This window comes from Anopheles gambiae, chromosome 3, assembly GCF_943734735.2.
Source record: "Anopheles gambiae chromosome 3, idAnoGambNW_F1_1, whole genome shotgun sequence".
In the NCBI taxonomy this organism is placed as follows: Eukaryota; Metazoa; Arthropoda; class Insecta; order Diptera; family Culicidae; genus Anopheles; species Anopheles gambiae.
This window is the reverse complement of record NC_064602.1, coordinates 18619570-18646248: the sequence shown is the minus strand read 5'-3', so window position 1 is coordinate 18646248 and position 26679 is coordinate 18619570. Positions and strand designations below refer to the sequence as shown.

At 46.8% G+C, this 26679-nt stretch overlaps 1 protein-coding gene across 7 annotated transcripts in view; it reads left to right on the top strand.

Moving 5' to 3' along the window:
- Nucleotides 1-26679, top strand: part of LOC1279797 (uncharacterized) — a 76462-nt gene that overhangs the window by 9033 nt on the left and 40750 nt on the right. Inside the window, exon 1 of one of the 7 annotated variants that reach the window (XM_319569.5) lies at nt 17246-17382. The exons of the other annotated variants lie outside the window; for them this stretch is intronic. The gene's annotated coding sequence lies outside the window, so the exon portion shown is untranslated. Of the gene's footprint in view, nt 1-17245; nt 17383-26679 lie in introns of those variants that run through there. 7 annotated transcript variants of the gene reach the window in all.

Below are 26679 nucleotides of genomic sequence, written 5' to 3'. Positions count from 1 at the left end.
AGCAACAGCTTCTCTATTACAGGTTTGCTAGCAGGAGAAGCATGTTTTTCTTCCTCTTCTGTGTGTAACGGGTGTGCCAGGTTGAACTGTTTCCTCACCAAAAAAAAGCCCTAAGTACCGTGGGGAGAAGCCTGTTACTGTTTAGTGGCGTACGGCTGAAGAACTTCTTCGCGAAGTTGGTTGCGGTCTGCGTTGCTCTGGTTGGTACAAATCTTTCCGCTCGCGTTTCGTTTGGAATCGATTTGGAGTGGAGTTCGGTAGAAAAAAAAAAACAGAATCAACAACAAACAGAAAAACACACTGTGCGTGAGCTGCGATAACGAGCTTTTCCTGAGTTCCTGAGGCTGAGGATCTTCCTCAATTGAACTCGCGCTGCTGTGTGCTGTGGCTTTGGAATGCTCTTGAAACATTATTATGCCAAATGAAGGAGTGATTCTATCGAGTAAAAGCAAGCAGTTTCCTTTATTCCGTGAAGCTGTTGAGGTGAGAAGCTTGAGAGGGTCTTTTTTTTGGAAGCTGCCTTGAAGTACCCGCTGTCTATATTCCCAAGCATACGAAGCACCGCGAACCGAGTCACAGGAACCTGTTGATTTACGAACCAAATCCCACCCGAACGCCCAGCGCATTCTTTCCCGCAGTTGGACGGAAATTGGTAGTTTTTGTTGATTCTAGCCTCCTCCCCAAAAGTATCATTAACCGCTCATCATTGACCGAGCGAAGGGGTGTGATGGGAAGTCACACGGTGGTGGTCTACCGGCTCGGAATTGGGATCGGAAGAGCAAAGGGGATTAGTTCCCTTCCACCGTTACTACCCAATTCCACCTTGTGTTTCTCGTTTGCTCGGTGATCTATTGCCTGGCGGTGCCAGAGTCTTTTTGATGCCGTGCTGAACTGATTGATCTGGGGGAATCTTACCGAAACGAGCTCGACGACCAAAATGAGGCTTTGTCGGGGGGATTATTTTCGACAAAAGCCGACTTAACCGTGCCAAAAACATAAGTCAACCATCGCGGTTAAGGTTTTTAGGTGTCTCTCTGAGGGAATACGATTCCAGGCGAGCTTCATTACCTCGTTTGCGGCTTTATGATGATTACGGTCACAGACACACACACACACACCGCGACAAAGAACCGATGGCACAGCCAAGAGCTGCTAATTAATTTCTGATGCGGTACGCTGATGCTTGAGTTTCGGTGGTGTGGTGTGGTCGTCATGTCAGGGTCATCAACTGCTGGGAGGGAGAGATTTGTGATGGAGTCGAAGTGTCCAATCCAGTTCCAATTGTCGCCGGCCGCTTCTCACGGCAGCTTGTTTTATGGCGGTGGCCGGGAAAGCTCTAATCCATCTTATTCTGAGTGTGTTTGTTCTCTGTAGATTCAGCTCTTTTTTTATGACGACCTACTGGACGGTTTGAGTTGGAGTTGGAAGAACATTGCACGCCGTTGGCGGAATTTCTTCATCCGGCTTCGATCGGATCGGCAGCAAGGGATCGTTGAGAGAGGGGATGTGCCTATTATGATGGCAACCATAAAAGAATAGCATTACCCCGAAATAGAGAGAAATACCATACGGAGCTGCTTCCAGGAAATGGGGATAAGTCCAGAGGGTCCAAAACTAATGAGCAAACTAAAAATGAGAACACTCCATCTTGGTGAAGATCATGAAGAATACGCCATTTCCCTTAATGGAAAATGCCCCTCCCCCCTTCTTCAGAACTGAGCAATGCTTTATGATTTTTTTGGGTTCTTTTTTTTCGTCTGCCAACTTCAACGCTTTTCTCATCCAGGGCGCTGATCGGAGCGGGAAATTGGCTCAATTGCCTAAAGGGCTTTCACGAAAAGTACCCCAAAACGTCGGAAATGACCTCCAAAGTAGGAAAGGTACTGTATTTGAATTGAATTTGAAAGAGAACGATTGATGTGGCGAAGAAGCTGAAGTTCTTGGATGGAATGATACATTTTTTTTACTTCTGATTCACCCTCACGTGATGGCACTTGTCCTAACGGAACCGGCTGTGCCTTTAAAACAGCGTCCCCCCTTAGGTAGCTCATCATCAATTGCGCGAACGGGAATGACGGTGATATGTGATGAGAAGAGCATGGTACGAGGTGTACTTACCGTGGATGATTGAAGTTGGAAAGTTTGGTGGAGAATCTCACCTGGAGGAGAAGCACTGCAGGGTCGGCACAGAAGAGATTGAGTTCGGAAGTTAATGATTGCATCGTATTTTCGGTCGTCATCTCCAACTGCCACACTCGGCGAAAGAGCAAAGGATGCAGACGATGATGGTGTACCCCAATACCTTCGCGGTTTGTCTGGGTTGAAAGCTTGCGTTGCGGGAATTCGTTCCCTTTGATGTCGCTTTGGTGCTATGGAGATGAGTAAAAGGTTGGAGAAGTCTGGTGAAGAATCAGAAGCGCACCGACCACACCAATCACACTCCCAGGGGGAGAGAGGGGCTAGTGTGTGCGAGACACACCGGCTCGTTTGTGGTTTCGGCTGCCTTTCTCGATCGAACTTTTGGCAGCGAGTCAACGCTGGCGACATCGCCCCAACCACAACATCCCCGTTACGCGATGTGTTCGATGAACCGTTCGAAATGAGCAGACTTTTCCCAGCGAACCCAAGACGAAGAACGAAGCTGCTCTATGGGAGGGCGTGTAGAAGATGGGTAGGTAGCTTCTGATCAGTGCTAATGATGTTTGCAACACCCTTAACGTATGCGTGAGTGTGTGTGTTTCACGTCCGGAAGACGAGCTATTCGTCGAGCTTCTTGTGCAACACGAAACACACGCGATTGGTATGGCGATTGGATCAGGTTTCCCCACTTTCTCTGCTCGGTTCTGCTCCAATCGAATGCTGATGGATGGTTTAATTAAACTATTTTGGGGATGTGTGTACTACGTTCGCCGCAACATTTGGGTTCTCGCCTGGTTGGGTGGGTCTCGGAGCAGGATGATCGTTATCAGATTAGTTTGTGTGTTGATTTTCGCACAACAGCTGTGGGTGCGAGTGGGTGTGCATGTGTTTTTTTTTGTCGGGGTTCAGCATGCTTCTGGGTGTCTTTGTTGGGTGCGAAAAGGTTATTATATGCTCGTTCGATTAAGCGTTAGAGTGTGCTTCGCCACAAGCGGAGCAATGATGTACAAGAGCGTGCTCGATGAAAGTGTTGATGTTGAAGGCACACACATGGGGGAAGATTTGTGATGTTTATCAAATTGTTTGCTTTTCATTTGAAGTGTTTTGATCAATTGGGTTGAACTTGTTGGGTTATGAAAATGTGGTTCTTTCGTTGCTTGTTAATAGCTCTCTTCACATTAGGTCAAATAGCAATTCCATCCCACATTGTTTGTGCGAGTAGTTCTTCTGAACTATGAGCTCCAAGCGTTGTTTTTAGATGCAGAATAATATGCAAATGGAAATAAAATAAAAATTATTAACATCCTTCTTTCACTTTATGGTAATGTTCACTAAACCATTTTCCACCAAACTATTTTGAAATAAAGAGACAAATAAGGAATAATTAATTAAATAAGAATAGTCCTTTTAGATGAAATATTGGATGAAATATATCCAATCGGAAAATACCAATAAACTATGGGAACGAACCAAAAATCTATGGGATACGATAAAAAATAGTGGGAACGCACCAAAAAATCATGGGAACTGACCAATAAATCGTGGGAAACCCTGTAATATTGGCACAGTGTTTTGTGTGAAATCTTGGTAATGATCAATAAGTTTATTCAGTTCCTGATTTAATTTATAAGTCTTTGGTGACTGCATCCTTTATCTTCTATTTCTATATCAGTTAAAATTTTACATATTTGCTTCTAGGAAGCCTTAAAATTGAGGCTTTATGGGCTTATTTATCAAAATAATGAAAACTAATCCTTAATAAATCTTGACAATTTATTCTGTAAGATCCAAATAATCCAATGAAAAGTTCTGAGTAAATAAATTTCTCCAATATGATTAATTCCTCGCTCTAACTCAAATCATGCTATCAGACGAAAGTGGCTTACAAATCGCAGCTTAGACGAGCACTTATTGAATTTATGACAAAGCACACACACGCACCAATCACTCCATAAAGAAAGATTCCTCCAAGAAGTTCCGATTGCTTTGGCCCGAAGCACGAAAAAATCAATGACGGTTTAACGTGATATATCGTACAGTCTTCTACTTTACGGCCGTGTTTGTGTGTTTGCGGACGATAAAATGTAACTGCCCACACATACACACACACATACTTTCCCGCGTTCCGTTATCATTCCTTGCAAGAGCGCAAAATATTATTGTTTTTGTCTCACTCTTCTATTGCCATCCCCAAAACGGCATTGTTCTTCCCTATGACGTCTGTGTGTTCTAGTGGTCCGCAAATGAAATGCCCACCGAAGCGTGCAGAGGCCGAGAGAGAGAGCTCGCCTGGGGGGTGTTCTGGATCGCACCATGAACTATAATTCTTCCGACAGCCACCGACAGCTAGGCATCGCACGGATGTCGTCGATTATTTGCTTCCTTAATGCCACTTGATCAGAGACCAATCGCGTGTGTCCGACTGGTTTGGTGGTGGCACCAGGACGACGCTGGGCGATGATGATGCTACCGCCGGGCGATTGCCGAGGAGTAGGAAATCCGATAAAAGCCCATTATCGTGGGCTGCATGTGTGTGTGTGGTTCCGGCGGTTAACACATCGCATGCCGCGCTCGACTGGTGGTTGCCATTGGTGGTGTTGTTACGGGCAGAAGGACATCATCATGTGTTATTAGCCTCGGGACTAATAAAGCTCCCCCACTCGCTCCAGGAGAGCGGGCTTTCGTTTGCTTAGGATACGGTTTATGAAGCAGATGTGTGTCGCTGCGGCTCCGTCTTCATCTTTCGAACCGAGCCGAAGAAACGGCACAACTGTGGTGTGCGCTTGTGGTGTGTCCCGATGCCGCAATACGGAATTCCGGCCCACGGAGCGACAGGTACTACGTTTCCGGATCGATTCTACGCCCTTGCGGCGGCGGCAAGAGATAAGATCTCCGAAAATGGAAGGACAAATAGATCCTCTCGCTTCTCCATATGTCTCAAATGCCGACCTACATTCCCCGGGAGAAGTGTGGCCCAAAAAGGCCACTCCGTATCCTTGCCGTGTGCTACACATTGTTTATTTAACACTTCAAAACCAGAATGCCGTTGCATATTTTATACGGCCTCATTGTTGTTGTGGTCCTGGGACACGCTCATAGTTTGTGATCCCTTTTTTCCCGCCCTCCTCCGGATCTCCTATGTTCCTATGGCCCAATGGACACATTGTTAGGCGACGAACCCCTTTTCCCGTGGAAAAGGAATGGAGCGGTTAGCTTTTTGGCCAAAAGCCCTCTAAAGCCCGTTTCGTTGAGGCCGTTGTTTGTGTTTGTCTTATCGTTTTCATAAATGAAAATGAGATAAGTTTGCCAGGCCTTTCGTGATGCGTCGTCGTATTGCGTTACGCCGGATCGTTCAACAGTCCCACTAGAGCACAGTTTGACTTTGTGTACTTGCACAGGGGAAGCGATATGGCGGCAACATGCTTCCTGTCGAGGAACGGCATGTGGGAAAAGAAACAAAGGAGAAAAGGTTCCAACAAAAAATGCCAAGGACACACAGGCAATTGTGTGCCCTTCTGACCCACCAAGAAATCATCGCCCAGCGTGTAGTTAGTGTCGGTGTGCGGTGTCCATCCATGTCAGCGCAAGTTGTTGTGTTGCCTATTGCTTCGATCGAGCCAGGAATTGCCCTTTTTTATCACCACCTTCCCGTGGTTCCCGTGGTGCGCAAACCACGTTCGCAAAAGTATATGAAGAAAATGAGGGGGCAATAAATCTTTCACAACATCCCCACGTTAGGGTACTGCTACGGTCAACGGGAACAAAACCTCGGGCCTGCGTTGCGATGATGATACGACGGATGATGGTTGAGGTTGTAGTGACGGTCGTTGCTGCTGCTCGCTTTCCAGCGGTCCCTGGGTGCGTTCGTTTTTTGTGTGCCGTGAAATGATGGTGAACCTTTCCTGTGTCTGCTGCGGGTCATGGGGGTTGGCTGGGATGTGGATGGGTAATTGTTTTCTGTTGTTATCATTCATTCGATTTATGTACGCGAACACACAGTCAGTCAGTGCACGCCACACGCGCTGAACTCGCGAGTACAGCGGAAGAGAGGTTGCCTTCCACAGGATATGCAGTGGAGGAGCTTTTCCCTGCCGTTGCAATGAAGGCGCGATCCATGAGCCATGGTGAAAATGCGATCCGATTTGTCACTTTAGCAGCAAAGTGTGTGAAGCTTTATTGCGCGTCGTGCATCCACTCCAGTACTACTTTGGCCGGTAGTGACGCAGGAGACGGTGTGTGATGGGGGAGTTGATTGGCCGTGTTCTATGGTTATGGGATTTTCATGTGCGCGAAAACGTTTAGCTCGTTAATGAGGTTTGTTGTTGCTGTTGTTGGTGCTTTTTTTATGTTGCGGTTTAAAAGCAGCTAAACGAAACATGTTACATTTTATATCGGGAGTGGGTGGTGGTAATGCGAAACGAGGCGTTGAGGTGTTCTGAAACAATTTGAAATGAAATTGCGTGCAACACCTGTGAATGAAAAAAGCTTCGGAATGCTTCTTTCGGAAATGTTTCCTAAGTAAGTTCAAATAGCGTTGTATTTGAGCTTAGTTTCTGGGAAAATGAGACATATTTGTTTTAAGTTAACTTTTTCAAGCTTTTTATATTCTTCAGAGGCTTTATTGAGACTTTTTTTTAAATTCCAGGGTTACTTGATTATTTATTATTTTTTAAACTCATTTTTGAGCTTTTAAACTTTTAGAGCAGAACTCAAAATGATTGGCTCCTTTCCATTTTGAGTTCGTATACTTAAATTTCAGCTTGCCAGCTGTTTGCATTGTATAGCAGTTTTCGAGCAGCTATGAAAGTGGATATAATATACAGGTGGGCTTATCCCAAGGTGTATGAAGTTAGAAGGCTGATTTTTATCGCTTCTGCTTCTGAATGAAGATTGTAAGGGTGTTTTGTGTATTCGTCAAGCCTCCAGAAAGCTTGTTTGAGAAAAAATTTTCACCCGTTCTGCTAAAAAGTGATGTTCAAACACCGACAAACCGACGTCTACCGACGACACTTGCGTTACAAAACTGTCCCACACGAAAGTACTGTCCTTTGCAATGAAGGTGATCACTTTTGTCAAAATGAGCTCTGTTCGCGGCTGCTTAGATGGAAACAACTTTTCCAAGTACAAATGACGGAGGAAGTGTTAGGCTAGATTTTATGAAAATAATTGGACAAAAACCCCAGAAAAGTCATTTGATGGGTTTACAAATCAATATAAATGATGTGAGAATTGGAGAAAATATGTTTCGATGGAAGTTGGGAAGAAAAATAGGGAAAAAGGGGTTTTAGTAGTTTCGTCTCTGTGTCAATATAATAAGCGAATCATTAAAGAGATGGCGCTAGTGTTTAACATATTTTCATTTGAAATAAGGAGACAACTTTTAAGCTCATTTTGTTTGAAGTGTCACGTCGGTTTGTCGGTGGCTCAAATTTGGTTATAAAAAACATGCTATGAGACCACCTGGACTACATACACTTTGATTCTAGATTGTATCACCTGATCCGTTTAATACACCTTGGGATAAATGTAAACATCACCTTTTGCCATTTTTCGAGCAGGTACTCGAATCTAATTCTAGCTTTGAGGCTAGAATAATCTATACTGAAAATTGCAGGCTAGTTTTGTGTGTGGTTTTTTATGGAGTGTTTACATGATTTCAGCCTCCAACTGTCAAACTCCATACAAAAAGCTGACTAAATTCGTGATGGGACCTTTTGTTAGAAAAAAGATCCTTTTTATTTTTTTTCATGAAACTCATACACTTGTTCTTATGGGCTGCTATAGCTTTTAACTAAAAAAAATGAACTTAATAAATAAAAATAAATAAACAAAGCGATACAGAATGTACGTAAAAAACTTACACTTCTCTGACTAAAAATACTTTGAAATTGTTTCAGAAACATTCTTTTATTTTCCATTTTTTTTCATTTACTTAGTCATGAGAATACAACGGTAGGTATTGGTTTGCGCATGTACTATAGAAAGCAATAAATTAATTATTTAAATTATCCAGAATTTGTCTACTGCATGTTAATCTTGGAACCACATTTTTCACGTAATTGTTTGTCCTTTTATCCTGGTATCAAGCACAAAAAAGGCAAGACTGATGGATGATATTTCTCACAAATATATCAAATAACACCCTTGAAAAAGGGTTTGTTTGTCCACAAAACTCAAATAAACAACCACTAATCGTCTGATCTTGCTCTGATGCGTATTGTGCAGCTCGCGGAAGTAAAGAATGCTCCTGAACGTTCCTTCTCCTTTGGAGGAAGATTAATGTTACAAAAATAACTCCTTTTGTGCCCCCCCACCCGAGCACTGCATCCGTCTTCTAGACAAGACAAAGCAAAGTTGTTTGCTACCTCCTGTGTCCTTTTCGCAGCTTTTTTCATAGACGTGATGAAATGGTTCTAATTTGCTTGAAGAAAGAACACCCGCTGTGTGGCCTGTTGTGGTGCGTGGTGTGCGAATCGATTACGATTCCGTTCTGCACCAAACGCACAGTCCATTGAGGATCCTTTCCTGGGTAGGATAATTTAAACACCCACCAGCAAACCATTCGGCAAACAATAGCGGACTAAAAATATGTTGCCACGGCAAACAAGCGCGGTTAAGGCTGTTGAAAAAAAAAACAAACAAACAAAGCAGTAAGTAACAAGATTGGTTGGCCAATTTTTCTCACGGATCGTGCTGCTAGATAGTTTTAAAAGACGTTTTATAGCGCAATGAAAAAAAAGAACACTCCCCAACAGAGCCGCCCAACAAAAACGTTTGTCAGCTCGCGCCGCTTGGTCCGGTTCAAGGTTGGATGTTGATTGAGCTATTTTGGGTTGTGGTGTAATAACTGACGTTATTATGTCTGCACCCGTTCGGACAGTGCCGCACGTTGGGTTCCTTTCCTTCCGTCTTGTTCCGCGCCCTGCCAGGATGGCTGGTCGATTCCGTCAACGTGATCACAAGATCCGCCGGCTCCAACCGCAAGACCACCGACCGTGCGAGAGCCCGTGCGGGAGGCTGGAAACGCCCAGAACAACCACCGTTCGCGCTTTATTCGCGGTGTCGCGCGCGAAGCTTATCTAATCATCAGCACCACTGCATTATTGGCCATGCCTCTGTCTGTGTGTGAGTGTTTTAGGGTAGACTTCTTGCTGCGCTATATCAATGTGTATCGACCCACCAGAATCTTTCGAAAAAAAAAGCCGGAACTCCAGGGCAGCTTACAGTTTGCCTTCACGACTTTTGAAAGCTTCTGAGAGGCGAAGCTTTTTTGTGTCAAACAATCGCCCACGCATCCTGGCGCGACGCAGACCACGACCACCCAGCTAGTCGTCCCGGTAAGGGATACCATAAATTGACGCATTTTGGAACCTTTGGAGCAGAGAGCGAGCAAACTGCTGTGACCTGTGCCCGTGTGTTGGCGCTTCGTAAAAATGTGCAACTTCGCGCGGGGGACGTTCCTGGGAAGATAATGGAGAAGATTGTGTTAGATGTCTGCGAACAAGTCGTAGCACAAACCTTCTCGGCCATCGTGAAAGTCAACCCTAACATTTCCTTAGAACAACCGGGCCTTAGGCAGAGTGTTGTGCAAACTGCAGGCTGGAAATAAATAAATGTGTGTTGTCCTTTTATTTATTGCTCTCCAGCAGCGACTTCGGTGGAGGGGTTGATCTTTGATCGCGCGAACGGGACAGACCCAACAAAAGAATGATAAATATATTGAAACACAGCAAAGCTACTACACCCTCTTGCGGAGATGATGGTGGTCGTTCTGGAACACAGTGGTGGAGAGTTGCCATAAATCACCCGAATCCGGTATAGCCCGGGCAAGAAAAGGAACTCGATGGGGGGAGTACTCGGACGATTAGAACGCGCGCGCGCCTTACTTGCCTTCTAGTGGTTCCGTTCGACTGTTGTGTCCGGTTTTAGGAGTCGTCGTGCTTCCTTCCTGCTACCCGCATCGCACTGTCCAAACAGGTCGTTTCTAGGGTGGAAGAAGGGCAAAAATTTTCCCTTCGCTTTTGGCTGGGGCTTGAAAACACAAAGCCCAACAAAAGCACACAAGCTTTCAGTCGACGGAAAAAACGGTACCTTGCTGCTCGCCATGGAGACAGCAAGAGCACACAAAACAGCAGAGAAAAAACAGCCCCAGCTAAACGACTCAAAATGATAACGGCCCTACTAGACGTGGGGGGAGTTCGCCTCTCGACCGTGGAAATTGAGGGAAGTCCCGCTTTTTCACCACCTCCGCTGTGTTGTGTCTTGTGCAAAGGTAGTGTGTAGTACACGGTACAAAACGGTACGCCAGCAAACCGACTTGCCAAACGGAAAATGCGAGCGCGCGTGACCCCCGTCTGTGTCGCTTACAACGAGCGTTTTGTACATTTTATGCAAATTTCCTTCCATACCTTTTTTTATGGAAAGCCGTTGTGGGGTCGCGTTTATGCTTCTTTTTTGTCTTGTGGCCTGGTGACTTGGCTGATAGAAAAGTAGGGGATATTAAGCGGAGGATTAGAACGGGCAATCGAGAGGAGAGCTAGCTTCGCCCGAGTCAACCAAACAGTCTCTGGTTGTTTTTCCGTTGATATTATGTTGCTCGTAAACTGGGCAAGACAACGCAGCATCGTCTCCCCGTGCCCTTGCGAATCTCTTTACGTCTAGTTCATAAAGCTTCAGTTTATTGGGGGGCACAACGGACCTGGGGGACCATGGCGACGGCGAGTGCCTCTGCCAACAAAACGCATCGAAAAATGGGCAATACCTGTGTGGCGCGATGTGTTATTGCTGTCTCTAACTGGGGAAGGGTGTACACTCATTCCGTTATGTAAAAGCAATGGCTAACCATTAGAGAAGCGGCGGGATAGAACTCCTTCAAGTACCAAGACCAAGGTAAAAGGGCCAAGGTACCCCATGAACGTACTATGGGGGAGATACGTAATGTGTATTGATTTAGAACAGGTTGTAGCAGCAGCGGCTGCGTTGGCATGTTTGTTTGCCGGGTGGATCGCATTTGCAAATGGTAATGGAGCATAAATTGAATGGCAGCGGCGGCACTATTGCTTGCCATGAGGTAATGTTCTTTTGTATTCATATTCCCTCGATTGCTCTTGATATTCCATCGTGTTTGAGCAGACGCAAGGGTAGGCAAGAAAAACTGAGAGATAGAGAGAGAGAGAGGGAGTGAAAAGTCAGCAGAAAATAGCTGCTCGTTATTGTGCCTTTTGCTAAGGTGAATTTTATGCGCAGGAAATGAACTTCTTCCGCACGACAGCGACAGTGACGACTAGGAACGACACACGAGGTATGTGTGTGATTCGATTTATTGAATTGTCACATTGAAATGACAGAGCATGACGCCGAGATCGTTCGTTCCGGTTGAGTTCTTCTACGAACGATACAAGCACCGAAGCGCACGGGTTGTTAGATTTATTAGTGTCAATTGTTATGCAATGGGAGCGAAATGGGACAGTAATTGTAAACCTTTCCCGAAAATACAATTCCACATTCCGCTCCAGAGCCGCCCCACAGACAGTGACCCGCTTTCCGCAATCACGCAAGGTCGTCCGCTAGGGGCGTTCTTCGGGCAAAGCGTTTTGCTTTTATCTCACGGTGTCCATTTCATGCTTCCCACGGGCAGCATTTATTGGCTGGAAGAAGTGGTTGTGAACCTGCGTAAGATAATAATATCTTCCCGAGTGGATCGAATGTCACCTGCTCTGGCTGGTGGGGTGAGGGGTCGGATGACCCAAAGTGGTTGCTCATGGCGCAGCTTTGCAGCCTCGATGTCTGTTTATTTCCCTTGGTGGAGTTTGCGTCACCCGCGATGGACTGCTTCCGGAGACTGTCCTGGGTGCTAGAGACGACTTGTGGAAGTGACAGCCTTTCCAAGGGCTTCCCATGAGCGCCCAGAGGGGAGGTAATGCTGCTGCGGAACTGCCCCTAGAGGCGGTGGGGCGGCGTTGGGATTAACATTTCAAACGCGCGACGACCGGTAATGGAGAACAAAATAAAGCCGTATTTTATTGCAGCACGCCGCCGTGGTGTGCTTTCCACACGACGCCAATGCCTGGAGATATTTGTGGGTCACGACGAGCTATGTCTTCATAAATTTTCCTCGCCTGGTCCAGCCGAAAGGGCCACTTTCTACACAGTTGAACATCTCCGACTAACCGACTGACCGAGTGAGTGCGACTCAAAGCAGAGACGGGAAGAGGGCGGTTTAGGTGCACGAAGACTCTCGCTCCAAGGTTCTTCCCAACTGCGGCATCAATGTCTGAAGCGGGGGAAACTTTGGCTGTGAAGACTCTAAAGCTCCCAGGGACACGATGTTCTTCGGCTTTCGTCAATAGTTTTTAGTTGCTGACAACGGGTTGCGGGAAGCATCTTAATAAGCGGTGAGGAAGAATGAAGATTTTGGAGCGCATTAAAAGCCTCCTCGGAGCTGAGAAGGCATCAAGAAGAAGGCGTTAACGGCATGTAGTCTCCTGCTCTTGTATGAAGCGCAACGACGAATTGATACTCTTGCCTAACTCCGAGCGAGCACTTCTTGGGTTTTGGTTACTTAACGTGTTTTTTTGTAGAAGAGCTTTCGGGCAAGACACCAGACACGGAGAACACACTCAATGTCGTGTACTGGTTGAGGTCGGGGGAAGCTGTGATTGTGTGGCGGCCTACGGAGTTGCCCACACGCTGCCACAGCTCTCAGCCACACCCAGTGCCCCATGGACAGCGTAAATGGCGGTGAATGGCAACTGTTATGCCTGCCTTCCCTGCTGCCTGCCTGTGTGCTGTGTGTTGTTTTGCCGAAAAGACGTAAACCCGACGAAACCTCAAAGTAATGTGCTCCCTAGGCTACCTAGGAGTCTATAGGGGCCCCCGGTGCCTAAAGGTCCATTCGTTTGTGCTACTGTTTCGTCGCTCTGGCTAGACGATGATGCCAATCAGCAGTGTGTTCGCGCGCGCCCGCGCCCTCCGTTTGAAGGCAGTTTTGTGTGTGAGTGTGTGTATCTATAGCATCTCAAGCTTCGACGGGACGGAATGCTCCGTTTCGAGTGGAGATGTTGGACAACACTCCAGATGTTGAAGTGGCGATAGTACCGGGCAATGTTGGGGGGTTGTGTTTTGCTGTTGTTGCTTCTCGTGTTCTGACTATTTTTGAACAGTGCTGCGCGCGGACCAGTGCTACGCGAGCGAGCCGCCTTGAGAGCTGCTGTGATTGTGCCTGTCACTTGAAGCTAATAGACAGATGTCGCCCGATGGGATGATTGGGGGAAGGCGACGGTGTGTGGTTGTTGGATGCGCTCCATAAAATGTCAACGCAGGCAATTTAATTGAACGTCGCGCGGCCATAAACCTTGGACGGTTCGGATGAATGGTGGCAAAAGAGATGTTGGTGCGAAGAGGTTGGAGTTTTACTGCGTTGAAAATTGATGAAACCGTTTTGGATTACCGTTTGACACTAAAAATTGGGGAAAAGTTGAACAATATCTTAAGAATTTCGGGATATTCAGCAGTTTGCGTTTTATGGCTGCTTTATTGATTGAATATTGATTGGTTCAAAGAGCAGTGTTTAATAAACAGCAACAGTTACAAAGCCTAACAGATAAAGATTCCAATGTCCTATATCTCTTTAAGATGCGAGTGCTGCATTTGTGATCTTTCACCCAAGAAATTAAGACATCAAAAATGAACGTTATGCTCTGTTGATTGTTTCTCAAGTTTTTAATATGGAAGTGTAAAAAATGGGACTAACGGAACGTTTTCCTGCCGGCCAACCCAAAGTCTCTGCATAATTAGTCCGACTTAAAGCCATCAGTTGATTAGTCTCAAAACCAGCCAACAAAACATAAAGGACCGGCAGGGCTTGGGTCCACGAATGGGGTGGCAGAGGATCCGAGAATTCACACTCGCACAGCGGAAGCACAGAACAGCATAATCATCATCAAAGACTTCATTTTGATTTAATTACAAAATTGTCCTATATTTGCCTTGCATTAATCAGGCGAACATGATGCGCGTGGCGATGGGGGAAAGCAGAAGGGGTAAGAGACGGCTGACAGACCAGCCCAGCCAGCATCTGGTGGCGGTGGTGGTCTCCAGTTTGGTGACTGCAAATGTGTGCCTACGGTGTGCGGAACCGGTTTGACATTTAAATATAGGCCGCCGCGTAGTCGGTCGCGTGCACACACACGAAACTCCTCCGTGGGGGCCATCCTTCTTCTTGCAGCAGCAGCAGCAGCAGTCTCGCCAAGAACGAGTTTTCTTTTTGGCTGCGAATAGCTGCACAAACCCTCTTGGTGTGTATGATGGTGGTGGCCTTTTTTTGTTGTGCACAGGCGCCCACTACTACTGCGCCTCTCGACTGTGTACCCTCCGTACTTGTTACGGAGTTACGGAGACAAAAATCCCCCTAAAAGGCCAGCAGCACTGGCAGCAGCATACGCCTTGTGTGTGTGTGTAGGCCTGGGAGGGTGACGTACCCACAGAGGGAGAGGAAAGAGAATGTATCTCCTGGTCGTCGTACAAAACCGTGTACATTGCGCATTACGCAACAAAGAAAGAGAACAGCGAGTGCGGTAGCCTTTCCCCCCGCAATGGGGCGACTGAGTCGTCGTCTACAAACCTTGTGAGTTCTTTACGGCTGTTACTCTGGGGCAATAAGTTTGATATGAGGGAAGAGAAGGGATAGGGCTAGAAATCGGTTAGGGTCGAAATCGGTAAATGGGCATTGGAAACGAAGGGATATTGGCGACGTCTGGAGACGATATATGGGAGATGGACGCCGCCGCCTCGTGCACACAAAGAAAGACAGCGGGCAAACCAGCACAAACAACAACTCCTCCAGGGACGGTCAGAGAGGGAAGGGAAAGCCATCGGGACATAAGCCGTTGTTTTGCCAATCGAAGATGGTGGAAAGGTTCTCGTGTTACTTAGCCTGGGTCCACTTACAGCGGGTCAAAGCGAGGCCCTAACCAAGTCAGTCAGTCAGTCAGTCAGTCTGTCAGTTAGTTAGTCAGTAACACCGGCGCGTGTGTGTGTGTGTCAGCTTAACCAGTACCGAGACATGTTCGACCGGGTTGTGCATCTCATGAGATTAGCCCAGTACTCATTCGTGCACCGAGCAGAAACTGGATTTCTGTTACGGACTCACATGCAGTCGTCGGAAGATACGTTCGGGGAGTTGGAATTACTGACCGTCTGATGTTGAAAGGGGTCCCACAAGAGGAAGACCAATAACTGCGAGGAGAGCTGGCGACACTCGGTTTACCTAGTTTAACCGTGTGTCGTCTGTCCCGTGATCCCGTCTTCATAAAGCAGAGATGATCAGCAACACCTCGTGTGTCAACATTTGTAAAAACTCCCCCCTGGCTTCTTGCCTGCCACAACTGTGCCGGGCCGGCAAGGGACGTTGCAGCCAGAAGGCATCCGGTGTGTCGGGTATGTAAACGCAATGCAAAATTCTCACCCATACCCGGCGGGGCGGGTCTGGCGAGTCGGGAGCATCTCCTCTGGGGCAGGCAGGAAGATTTATTATGAAATCGTAAGTCTGTTGTAAAAAGGGTCAGCAGAAGGCGAGGTGCTAGCCACAGCCTGCAGGCATGCGAGTGCTTGCTACTACTGCTCTACGATGATGCAGCCGCACGATTGGCCATCTTCCTGTTGGTTGTTGTTGCTGAAGGCCCCTTCTTGTAGCCGCTGGGAGCCACTCGAACTGGGTCTCTGGGTGTATCTGGGTCGGGCAGGAAATGGGCAAAACCTCCGATCCTCATCACCCTAAGCTCTCCCTTTACTTTGTTGCACGCGCTGAGTTTCGTCCACGATCATCGTGATCGCATGATCATGCTTCTACGATGGCTAGGTGTGTGTGTGTGTGTGCCTCCGAGCTTGTTATTGTTGTACGGTTTTGCATCTACCAGATCATGATGCCTAGGGTAATGGGTAATGCTGCTGTTGGTTTCTCTCTCTCTCTCTCCAGCTCGCTCTTGGGTGAGTAGACCTCTTGGGTGACTGGAGGAAGGCGCTTTTTTATATTAAAATATTTGCCCGATCGATTGACTGATCGATTACACACTGCCTTTCGACGAGATGGTGGTGAGTTTGTGGATCGCGTACGAGAAAGTTCCCTTCAGAAGAGGGATCGGGACGTGCGGGAGCCGCTCTAGCGATTATCTTATTTCTGCGATCTGGCAGAGGGGTTACGGGGAGTCGTAGGTTTGCTGGTTGAGAGTGGTGTTTGGTGGGAGCAACAACACAAAAAAACCACACAGTCTACCTCAAACATCTCTGGTGAACTACTTTCGAACGACAATGGGAATTGATTAGGGTCTTTGTAAGGCAGCCAGCTAGAGCAGTTCGCAATCGTAAGCTTGGTGAAAGAATCAATAGAATGTGCCTTTTTGAGGCCTTCTCTGCGCGAGCAGCGTATATGTTTGCGACCACAACGAAATGAATATCATTCGCTCTTTGATTGAGAAACCCCTTTTCGGCAGGGTTCATTTGCGATTACGTTGCGGTAAAAAGTCATATTTACACTGTATTATCCGTATCATAGCCGCGCTCGAAATCACGATTATCCTACTCACTTCTTTTCCAATTAAAATCGAACCACATTAAAGCACGCAATCGGTGCACCGAGCCCCGGAGGAGAGATGCCGTTTGTTTATCGTAACTGGGCGGACAATTACACTCCATTTGGTCCTGCTCCGGCTGAGCTCTGCCAACGGGATGGTGTGTGATAATGATGAACGCTGCCGGGGCTGCGCGCTTGTCTATATGGCTGGCAGCACACACGATTTTACTTTTGCGGCACGGTGTGTCACGTAACGCCTGTCCCGCTGCTGGCTCTTGGATGATCAATTATGTAGCTCTTTGTAGCCGGGCAGCAGCAGCAGCAGCAGCCATATTGGGCGAGCACACTTCCACGTCCATTGAACGGTCGATTATGTTGCGGGCCCATTGTCAAATAATTACGTTATCGTGCATCGCACATCCTCTGATCGACAGAGGCGCCCCAAACACACAATCGATTGAATGCGCTTTACTTATATGTTGTTGTTGTTTTTTATTGTTTCGTTTTAGGTAAGAGATTTCCTGCCCATTTTTGTGGAGAGGGGCATCCTAAAGATGCGAGAGAAGCCTCGTTACAAAGTGAGATCACAAGATGGACAGCTAATTTGAGATGCTCTGGCGGGGAGAACAACATCCACAACCATGTGAGAGCACCATCTACAAACGGTGTGGTCGGTATGTGCAAGTCAACCTAACTACAAACCCTATCGTATTACCCAAGGCTTCATGCGAATCTACCACCCAGAGAGGGCGCACAACTTCTTTGTTCAAGTACTGCAGCAGTTTGTGTTTCCACAGTTTACCTCCGAGAAGAGGAGAGCCTGGTCAACACTGTAAATCGATGAGGAGATGTTTATGCAACGAAATATGATCCTCTGTAATGAATTGACTCAATACCGCTTCAGTTTCATCGCCCCACGCGGCTAATAGTAGTGCGCTCAGGGGGAACGAACAGCGCCATCGTGTGGTCCGATGGTGTTCTGTGTCGGTACTTTATTGATTTCAGTCCCCACCTGGTACTCGTGGGTGGTGCGGGTTGGTGTTATTTTATTGAAAACCTCCCTCATCCTATGCCCTTTCGCTGAACACTGAGACATCCATTTAGCCACGGGATTACAATCATATATGCACAACACAACAATAACGGATGGAAAGATGATGATGCCGATCGGCCAAAGCGAGAATAAATCCTACATTTGGAACTAAACAGTTCATCTTGATAAAGTTGTACAGACTGGCAGAGAGCAACGATGTAGAGGAGCAAAGAGTGTACGGTTTGAAAAATTAAACCACACGAATACGGTGCTTTTGTACATCGCAGAGGTTTTGATGTTCCTTTTTCTTTGCAATTCCCTTTCGAATGATGGGGAAAAGGTGTGAAGTGAGTAATTGGTTCGGATGAGCTTTTCAAGCTCCACAATCCAATTCCATCATTGACCGTATGTGTTGTAGCATCGTTCGGTATTAAACGGACGAATGAATCGTTCCTGCATACGGAAGAAACACCGTGATGGGAGAGCGGTAACAGACCTCGTCTCGCTCCCGATATCTGATCCAGCAGGGATACCTTGTTTGGAGTTCACCCTTCATATAGGAGGGTGAGGAAGCTTGACTGACAGCGGCCGGCATCAAGCGTCATGGCCAGTAGGATGAACCAGCCTAGTTGTTGAAGGACCTAATATAATTTAATACTTTTGCAACACAGAATGAAACATGAAACAAACAACATGGGACTAGTTGGGTAGAGGTAGAAAACGAAACAAAATCTAAACATCAGAAGAAACACCATGCAGCAACGCGACCACTCTGTGTCATCGTCCATCCATAGAGATCTCAAATGTCAATCGTTGAGGGTATCGAGCGGGGACAAAAACACACCATCTCTCGTCCCACCGACAGGTCCGGGTATTTAAAGAGCTACCTTTTTAAACACGCTGTTCCACACGAACGGTTGGTAACTCTGGTACATTGACAGTTGGCTGATAATGATGATGATGGAAGAGGCAGGGACCCGAGAATCCGGAAGGAGCAAAGTTTGCCATCGATTTGCATCTCGTGTCTCGTGGTGTGTCGCGTCGAACCGTCAATCACGGGCGCGCTGTGCAGTGTTGTTGCTGCACAGGCAGGCAGGTGGGCCACACTTGGAGGAGGAAGCTTTCCAGCGGAAGGAGGCTGGGTTTGGGTGAGATACGGATGAATGCTTCGGGCTGAGGTAAGAAGCGTCGATGAACCGTGTGCCGAACGAAGCCATATAGCTAGCCCGAAAAGGCAAGAAACTTGAGTCGGCGGGAAAATCGACGAACTGTGGAGTCACGGGTAACGACCATCCCTCGTGTATCCGGATGATTGCTTCCGAACAAATGTCTAAAAAGGGCTTCCTCCAGGTGGTCGCGTCAGAGTTCTGCATCGGTGACTGTTTTGGAAAAAAAAGTTGAAAGATTTGAACTTATTCCGAGATACTCCCCCAAAGTCGTTTTCTAAATCAGAGTTCAGGATTTAGACGGAAATCAATTCTATGATGTATCACAAGTAGACTTTCTTGGTGGATGTGACTACCGAAATCCCAAGAAGAAATCAAGAGCGCTAGATAAACACGGTGGTTTACACATTCATTTAACCACGGTTTAATTAAGTTTTATTGCATTGCCTATCTGTCAGCTTGGAATTTCGATGCCACTGGGCTGTCTGGGCGGGATTTACTGTCTCTCAACAAACGGCAACTAACGACGGGCCTGCAACGGAGTTCCCGCACACCCACGTGTGTGTGTGTGTGTGTGTGTGTACATCGTTATGATGTGTCTCTGTGGTGAAGCTACCGGCGGGGCGTCCCAAAACGGTACCGCGTGAAGGTGGCAAATTAAAATATCTTCCAACGGGACGTGTGATCGCGCAATGCCACAGCATTAACGGGCCCCGTGCGCGATCTGATTCCCGCGCGATTTCACCACGCGTCGTCTAGCTCACACACACACACAGCACACCGGGAATTAGCTGTGCTGGCTTCTTGCCTGGCTCGATAATAGCATTACGCCATCGTACACTCCGGGCCGGCGGTATTGAACCGGTTGAACCGGGATTGACCGAGCACCCGATAACAACTCCTCCGTTGCGGTGTGTCAATCATCTCGGTGTGACTCGGGGTTGATGTGATTAAAGCGAGCTTTCATCTCTGCCAGCGGTCTAACGGTGGTCTTTGATGGGTTAAACACCAAAGCACCAGACGAAGAGGAAGCACAAGGTTTGATATGACAATCATCCCGCGGACCTCCACCGAAAAGTGTGTAATCTACCGTGACGGATTGGGGGGTGGCGTCTAATTAGGAGGAAGGTTTTTTTTGTTGTTGTTGCTTGGGCTCCGAACGTGGAGGGCTTTGTGGTGAAACTCAACTTGCTGACATGCGGATGATGCGGAAGGTAAAGGTAGGAATTAGAAAGAAGGTATTTTTTGTTCTTTTTTATGCCCCTCGAAGTGAGCTTGAAGTTGGGGAGAACGGTTGTGTAGGCGCACTGGCAACTTCTGCAAACAACCTCGGACGTGATCTAACTAAGGTAAATAAAGCTCCCAGAATAAGGTCAGGTCAGCAAGATTGCCACCGCCGCCCCCTGCCGTGGGGTTATCTGGCAAGGTTTTCTGATTCGGATTTGTGGGACAGCCGAAGGGTCGAAAGTATGCCCGCGGAACCACGGAGCAAAACGTGCGCCAATCGGATGGATCTACCTCTCCCTCTTTGCACCTCTTGCCGCCTGACTCTCGCCTGCGTCAACAATTAATCCATTATTTAACGGTAATTGGGTTTTAGTGCAAAAGTCATACGAAACCCCGTCGAAAGGGGTGAGGTGGAGCAGCGAATAGTGGAAAAAGAAAGTTGGCCATCGAGATCTAACCTCGGTGCCTTTTGTTTAGAGGCGTTCCATCGTGTTTGCAAGGCAGACCACCACCACCACCACCACCAGGCTTATCTTTTAGGGACGTGAAGAATTGTCTTTTGCAGCGCCCCCGTTGCCTGCCCCCGTTGCCTGGTACTGGTTTTGATGGAAAGCAATGGCAACGGCGCTGGCATCCAAGCAGAGTTCTTGAGGTCTTGGGGCTTTTATTGCTCGGGCGTATCTTGTTTTTGTGCGCGCCGTTTTGGGGGAGCTGAACCCTTTGGATGTGTCCTCAATTCGCACGGCTCTGTAGGTGAACAGAGTGGTTTGGAGAAAGGCCCGAAGGGTGGAGAGAGGCGATGCAGGGCGAACCCGTTCGCCGATCGATCGCTCGCGCAGATAAGCCGGCTGACTTATATTAATGGTCTCAAAGACGTGCAAAATCGGGATCGCTGGGAATGGAAATTTGTTTAGTACCGAACCGGGCAGCAAAGTTGATTTATGTCCCAGTCGTCGTCGTCGTACCTGTGTGTTGTGCTTTTGGTGGCTTGCGCCTGGGGAGTAGGGGGGGAGGGGGGTGATCCTCTTGCCCGAAGGGGGAAAAAGTTTATGACGGCCCGTGTGTTGGTTTGACCCGCTTTGGCGGCAACTTGGTGCTTTGATTCTGCCCATCGGACCGGTCTATCGAAATTGTCTGTGTGTGTGTGTGTGATGGCGCGCGGGGTGGTGAGATGTTATGATTAGCAACGTCATCTTGTCCGCGTTCATCTCTTTCGCTCGATCTCGACTTTCGGTGGAAGATTCTGCAATCGTTTGCGAGCGAGTTCTTATGGCGATGCGTTCGGAACGGTGTTTGAAGGTTGGGATTTTGACATAAATTTTACTGCCGCCGTCACGGCAGGAAGTAACGGCGGGAGGGCTTGCTTGCGATTGGTGTTGCTATGATTTTCCCAGTTGGCTGGTAGGGGATGACAAAAGGAGCTTCTTTATCGCCCCGGATTGCTAACGCTGATCGTCGATTAAAACGTAGCAGGCGTGAGACGAAACGCATAGGTAAAGATTATCGATAAAAAGCCCTTCAGCGATCGACGTTTTTTGATTAGAGGCAAATTTTCGCTCAAACCAGCAGCGTATATTTATGTGTGAACACGATGGTTTTGGTGGTGAATTTTGTATGCTCTGTGTTTTGTGGTAATTAGCTTACACGGGGTTGGCCGTGAGCGGTGTTTTAACTTTATTACCGAACGTTCAGAGACCACCAACGCTCGTGGAGCAGTGCAGAAGAGCGCAAAAAAGGGTAAAACACGCTCACGTGGGTATGACGCCGGTCGCGTTGCTGGTTAAGCACGGCATGCCCATCCCGCTGCTGGTATAAGGATTCCGGTGGCTTTACTGCGCGCCGTTGAGCAGAACATTTTCAACGCGAATCCAATAAGTTCTAGCCTTCCCGTGCACCCGCCCGCCCTTTCTGCCGGAGCGTGGGAAACTCTGGCGGCCGTCGTCGTCGATCGGCGGTCGTTGGAGAGCATAAGTTTCGTTTTCCAATTTCCGCTCGTGCAGCGTGGAAAACATACCCGGCCAGGCTACTGCCATCGGTAAAGCTGCCGATGAAGCAAACGTGCGCTGTTCGACACGTTTATCAATTTTGTAGCGTTCTCCGTGGTGCTTGCGCGAAGCTCTAACATCGTTCAGCATTATTGCCGCCACCGCCGAAGACGTTAAAGGATTTAATTAAATTTTTAGCGTTCCAGTGTGCCGCGGCTCACTGTCGAGGAAAGGTGTGCTCCGTCTGGTGTACGATAGCAGCAACAATGCCAGCAACAACCTGATGGGACCATCCACCCGGTGGGTACGATTAAGCTGTTAAGAATTTTTCCATTCCACGGAATCGTTTTGCGCGCGCGGGTTTCAGTGTCGTCAGTAAAAAAAAGTACTCTCATTGGAGGTGCATTGGCCCTTTTTTTTTGTAACTGCTGCTCCCGGTTTGTTGCACTGCCACCAAGCGTCCTTACCTAGGTGTTCCCACGGGGCAGACGTTGGTGTAGTTTGATCCATTACTGCCGTCTGCACTGGTTGATTTCCGGCCCGGGGTAGCTAGCAGCTTTTTGTGTTCCGGTTTGCGCGTTAGCGCGGGCAGCCAAGTTCGCCGGAAATGAAAGATAATGCTTGGCACTTTGCAAAATTGTTTCAGTCGAGTTAAGGTGGCGTTTACGGTTTGCCGAAGCGTGTGATGCTTTTTGGTGTGACGGCCAGGAATGTGGTTCATTGTGTTCGTGGAAATGTGTCTTAACTTTTGCTTTAGATTTTAGTTCTAATGATAAATCTGTGCGAAAGATGTCCTGAGGTCGGTCGGTAGGTTTTCTTCCATTTTTTTTATTTCTCCAAATTCCCTAGTTCCCAAGTTCCAAGTATTTTCTAGAACACCGTTTTGGAATCTTTGAAACAACTTGATGAAATTAGACCTACCATCAGGATATCATAGTTAGACCCAAATTCAAACATATTTCAATTTATAGAGACAATGCTCCTGATGTACTTAATTTATGTTTAAGCCGTAAAAACACAAAAAAATGTGTTTATTTAAGGTAGACAACCGAAAGAAGTTTTACGAAACTGCTGGACAATGTGTTGATGCTGATGATATTTTACAAAAATGCAAGAAATTTTAGGTTATAACACGTTTATTTAAAGATGTTTAATGATAATGAAAGTAACTGTGAGCAGAGTAGAGCCGAACACGGTTCGTTTGGGAGTTGAACTACATTGTGCCTTTGCAGGATCAGGCGAATGCACCATTACACCATCTGAGCGCTCAGTAGATGTGCTTGTTTGTTTGCTTATATAAACTAATTGAAGAGCGATGCCATAAAAGTGCTTTAAATTCAGTATTCTTCAACATTTTTGTCGTTTGTGATTTTTACAGTTTTCTCATAGCTTCTATGTTATTGCGTATTTCTATGCATATTTCTATACTCTGATTATAAAAGCCGTATTTGGCGAATTCATAAAATCTTCCTTGATAGTTCATTTTATCTCTCGATAGGATTGTGTAGAATTGAGGTACTCTAAAGGTATTTCCATGTTTATAAAATGATCCTATTACTCAATAAACTGCACCCTGCAGATCTAAGCAAACTATTCAGCAGAAAGATTGCTAAAAAGAGAATGATTATTATTAGGAGATCCTCCAAACCTAGCAATCAATTCAATTGTAGGGTTACCTTTAGCTGAATATTTCATTTCATTTCATTTCATTTCATTTCATTTCACAATATTCATTACTATCGTTTCTTGCATGATTTACAAGCAATGTGAAAGCGATAGAATGCTGTTGTCTTACAAATCATCACCCTTGGTTGTGGCTTCAACAAGATTGTCTATCTTAAAACAGATGCTGTGCTACAATCAGATACTAAATCAGTAACACTATCAGTGCAACCAAACGACAGCAGCAGGCAGCAACTGGCTTTCTGGTCGATGCATACTAATTTGTCCTGGGTAATAAAATAATGGCGTCAAGATTGTGGCTCCCTCTTCATACCATCTGTCTTCCGCACTCCCGCACAGGAAACAATCTCCGCGTGACTGGACAAGCATAAAATGAAACTTCAAACCAAGCGCATCTTAACCTTGGTGGCTGCGCTGCTGCAAAAACTGTCCACTTTGAACGCGTTGGAAGAGGGTCATTCCCGTCAACAGAGTGTGCCGCCGGGGGGGCTGTAGCGAAAGTTGGTCCCGTCCAAATATTCCAACAAGCCCCCGGGAGGGGCGAATGCCTTCTGGCCTTTCTAGCAGCCGTCGACCGCAAAGATTGCTCGGGATGTGCAAGAACGTGTACGGCGGCGTGGGGGTCACCGTCACGTAGCGCAAGGGTTCGCGCGAAACCAACCTTCCCATGCCGATCCGATTGAAGCAAAAGGGAAAAGGGTAGCCAGTTTGCGATGGCCCATGTCTCTCCAGCTGTCAAGGGAGAGGTGTCGTTCGGTGTTGGACAGGAGCGGAAAACTAGAGCACTTCGCGCGAGTGGCCCGCCGGTCTGTTTGGTGAATAATTTATACCACAAACTCTTCTTCTTCCTTCTGCAGCAAAAAAGGCCTCAACTACGTGAAATGAAAGGTACTTGTGTGTGTTTGTGGAAGCTCCTTTCTCTTTGGGTGTACCTTTTTGATGATGCAGAGCTTTTAGGATGGAATTAAGGGGAGGGGGGGGGGGAGAAGAGTGGGAAGGTTTTCATTACCAGATTTGTATTCAACCTTCTTTCATCGGTCAGAAGGTTGGAGGATGGTGCTGCCTGGGATGAGCCCTTTCCGTTTGCTGGCTCAATCTCTCAAGAGCCTCTTTCCGGGCCGGGTTGAACTCCAAAATGGATTGGAGCACTCATTACACGATGTGGCTTGCTCTCGGAGGGAAGCAACTGCTTGGGATCAATGCCTGGGATCAATGACAACGGTGGGCTGTGTTTGTCGATGATGGTCCAATATCCCTGCCCTCTGTCCTGCCCTGGTGACATCTCAGTGGGAGTTTTGCAATCCCGCAACCTTTCTCGAAATCTAAACCTACGTGTTGCTGAGCTTTATTTCACTTTACGTACATCACCACCACCGCTGCAACGACCCGTACGCCACCTACGGGGACTCTCCTTTTCCGGATGGTTTGTCCTGTGCAGCACCGTTCGGTTTATCTTATGTCACACCGATGTCACACCCCACAGTGAGTGAGCGAGTGTGGCGCTCGGGGTGTTGTTTATGTCGCTGTCCGACCACATGCCGGCGTTCGCTCGGTCGGTCGATGTGAGCAAATGGATGGCAGTTCTCTCTTTGCACTCCTACTTGACCTGTTGCAATTAAGGCATGTTAGTGTCATGGAAGGTTTCTTCCACTCCTCTAGCCCATGGACCATGCTGTGCTCTGTTGCCTTGGCTTCTGTACTATCTGCTCGATTGTCACCCTTAGTTAGGGAAATAATTACAAAAAAAGAGTAGCGTAAGAGACGGGGGAAAACAGAACGAAAAGGTGCCCAGCACACAACCTTCGGGGCTAACCTTTCCGGGCGAGACGCCGTCGCATGTCCAGATAACGCACACGAGGTGAAACGCTGCTGAACACAATGGCGCGCCTCTCTCCTACGCACAACGGTTGGCTGGCTGGCTGGCGTCTGTAAAGTTTTGCCCCGCTTGTCGCCGTCCGGACACGCTATTCCAGTCCAGATTACATTCTGATCCAACAGCTTGACAGCTTGCACTGATTGTGCAGTAGGTGGACCAGGAGAGGATGTATAGATGTACCTCGGGACGGAGGGCACCGATATCGGTGCGTGCGTAGGATGGTGGGACAAGCTGAAGCTACAAACCAGACGCTGGAAGCGAAAACATTTGAAAAGAATGTCGAATTTTATTGCACCTTCACGATGGGATGATAGGACACAAATAAAATTAAGAGAAAAACGCTGCACCCAGGGATAACGCTTTCCGATAATCTCGAACAACTCGTTGTCTGAGTAAGGCAGTGATTAGAGGTAGCGTGGAAATGGTGCTGAAAGTTTGGGCTCGGTAGTTATGTATTATTTTTTTATTTAAAAAACCTGGATTAAAAAACCTGGAATTCACGTTTTAGGTACATGCGGTTAACAATGAAAAAAAAAAAACAAATATGCTCATTTTTAGTATAATAATCATATTGTGACATCGCAACTGTTTTCTTCATTTTTTAAGTTTCTTCATTCGTTAAGTTGTTAGTTAATAGTGAAATGCATTTTGTTTATCAACAAAGATGATAATAATCACAAATGATATTCTTAACAGGCCTTTTCATGATAAAATTTTGATGACAACTGAAGTGGAATGACGAAAAGTTATGCAAAATGTAACATTCAATTTCAGAAAATACTACAAATATTTGAGGAAGAAAATTATGCTTTCAAATGAAGGCTAATGCCCATTATTTAAATGAGTAATGTGTTGAATAAAACAAAAAAAGAATAAAAAAACTTAGTATTATTTATCATTTTAGTTATTTTAAATTATCATTTATAACATATTTTTATTTAGAATTTCATTTTTAGGATATTTTTACGTACGTTTGCCTGAAATTAAGTATCAAGCATTAA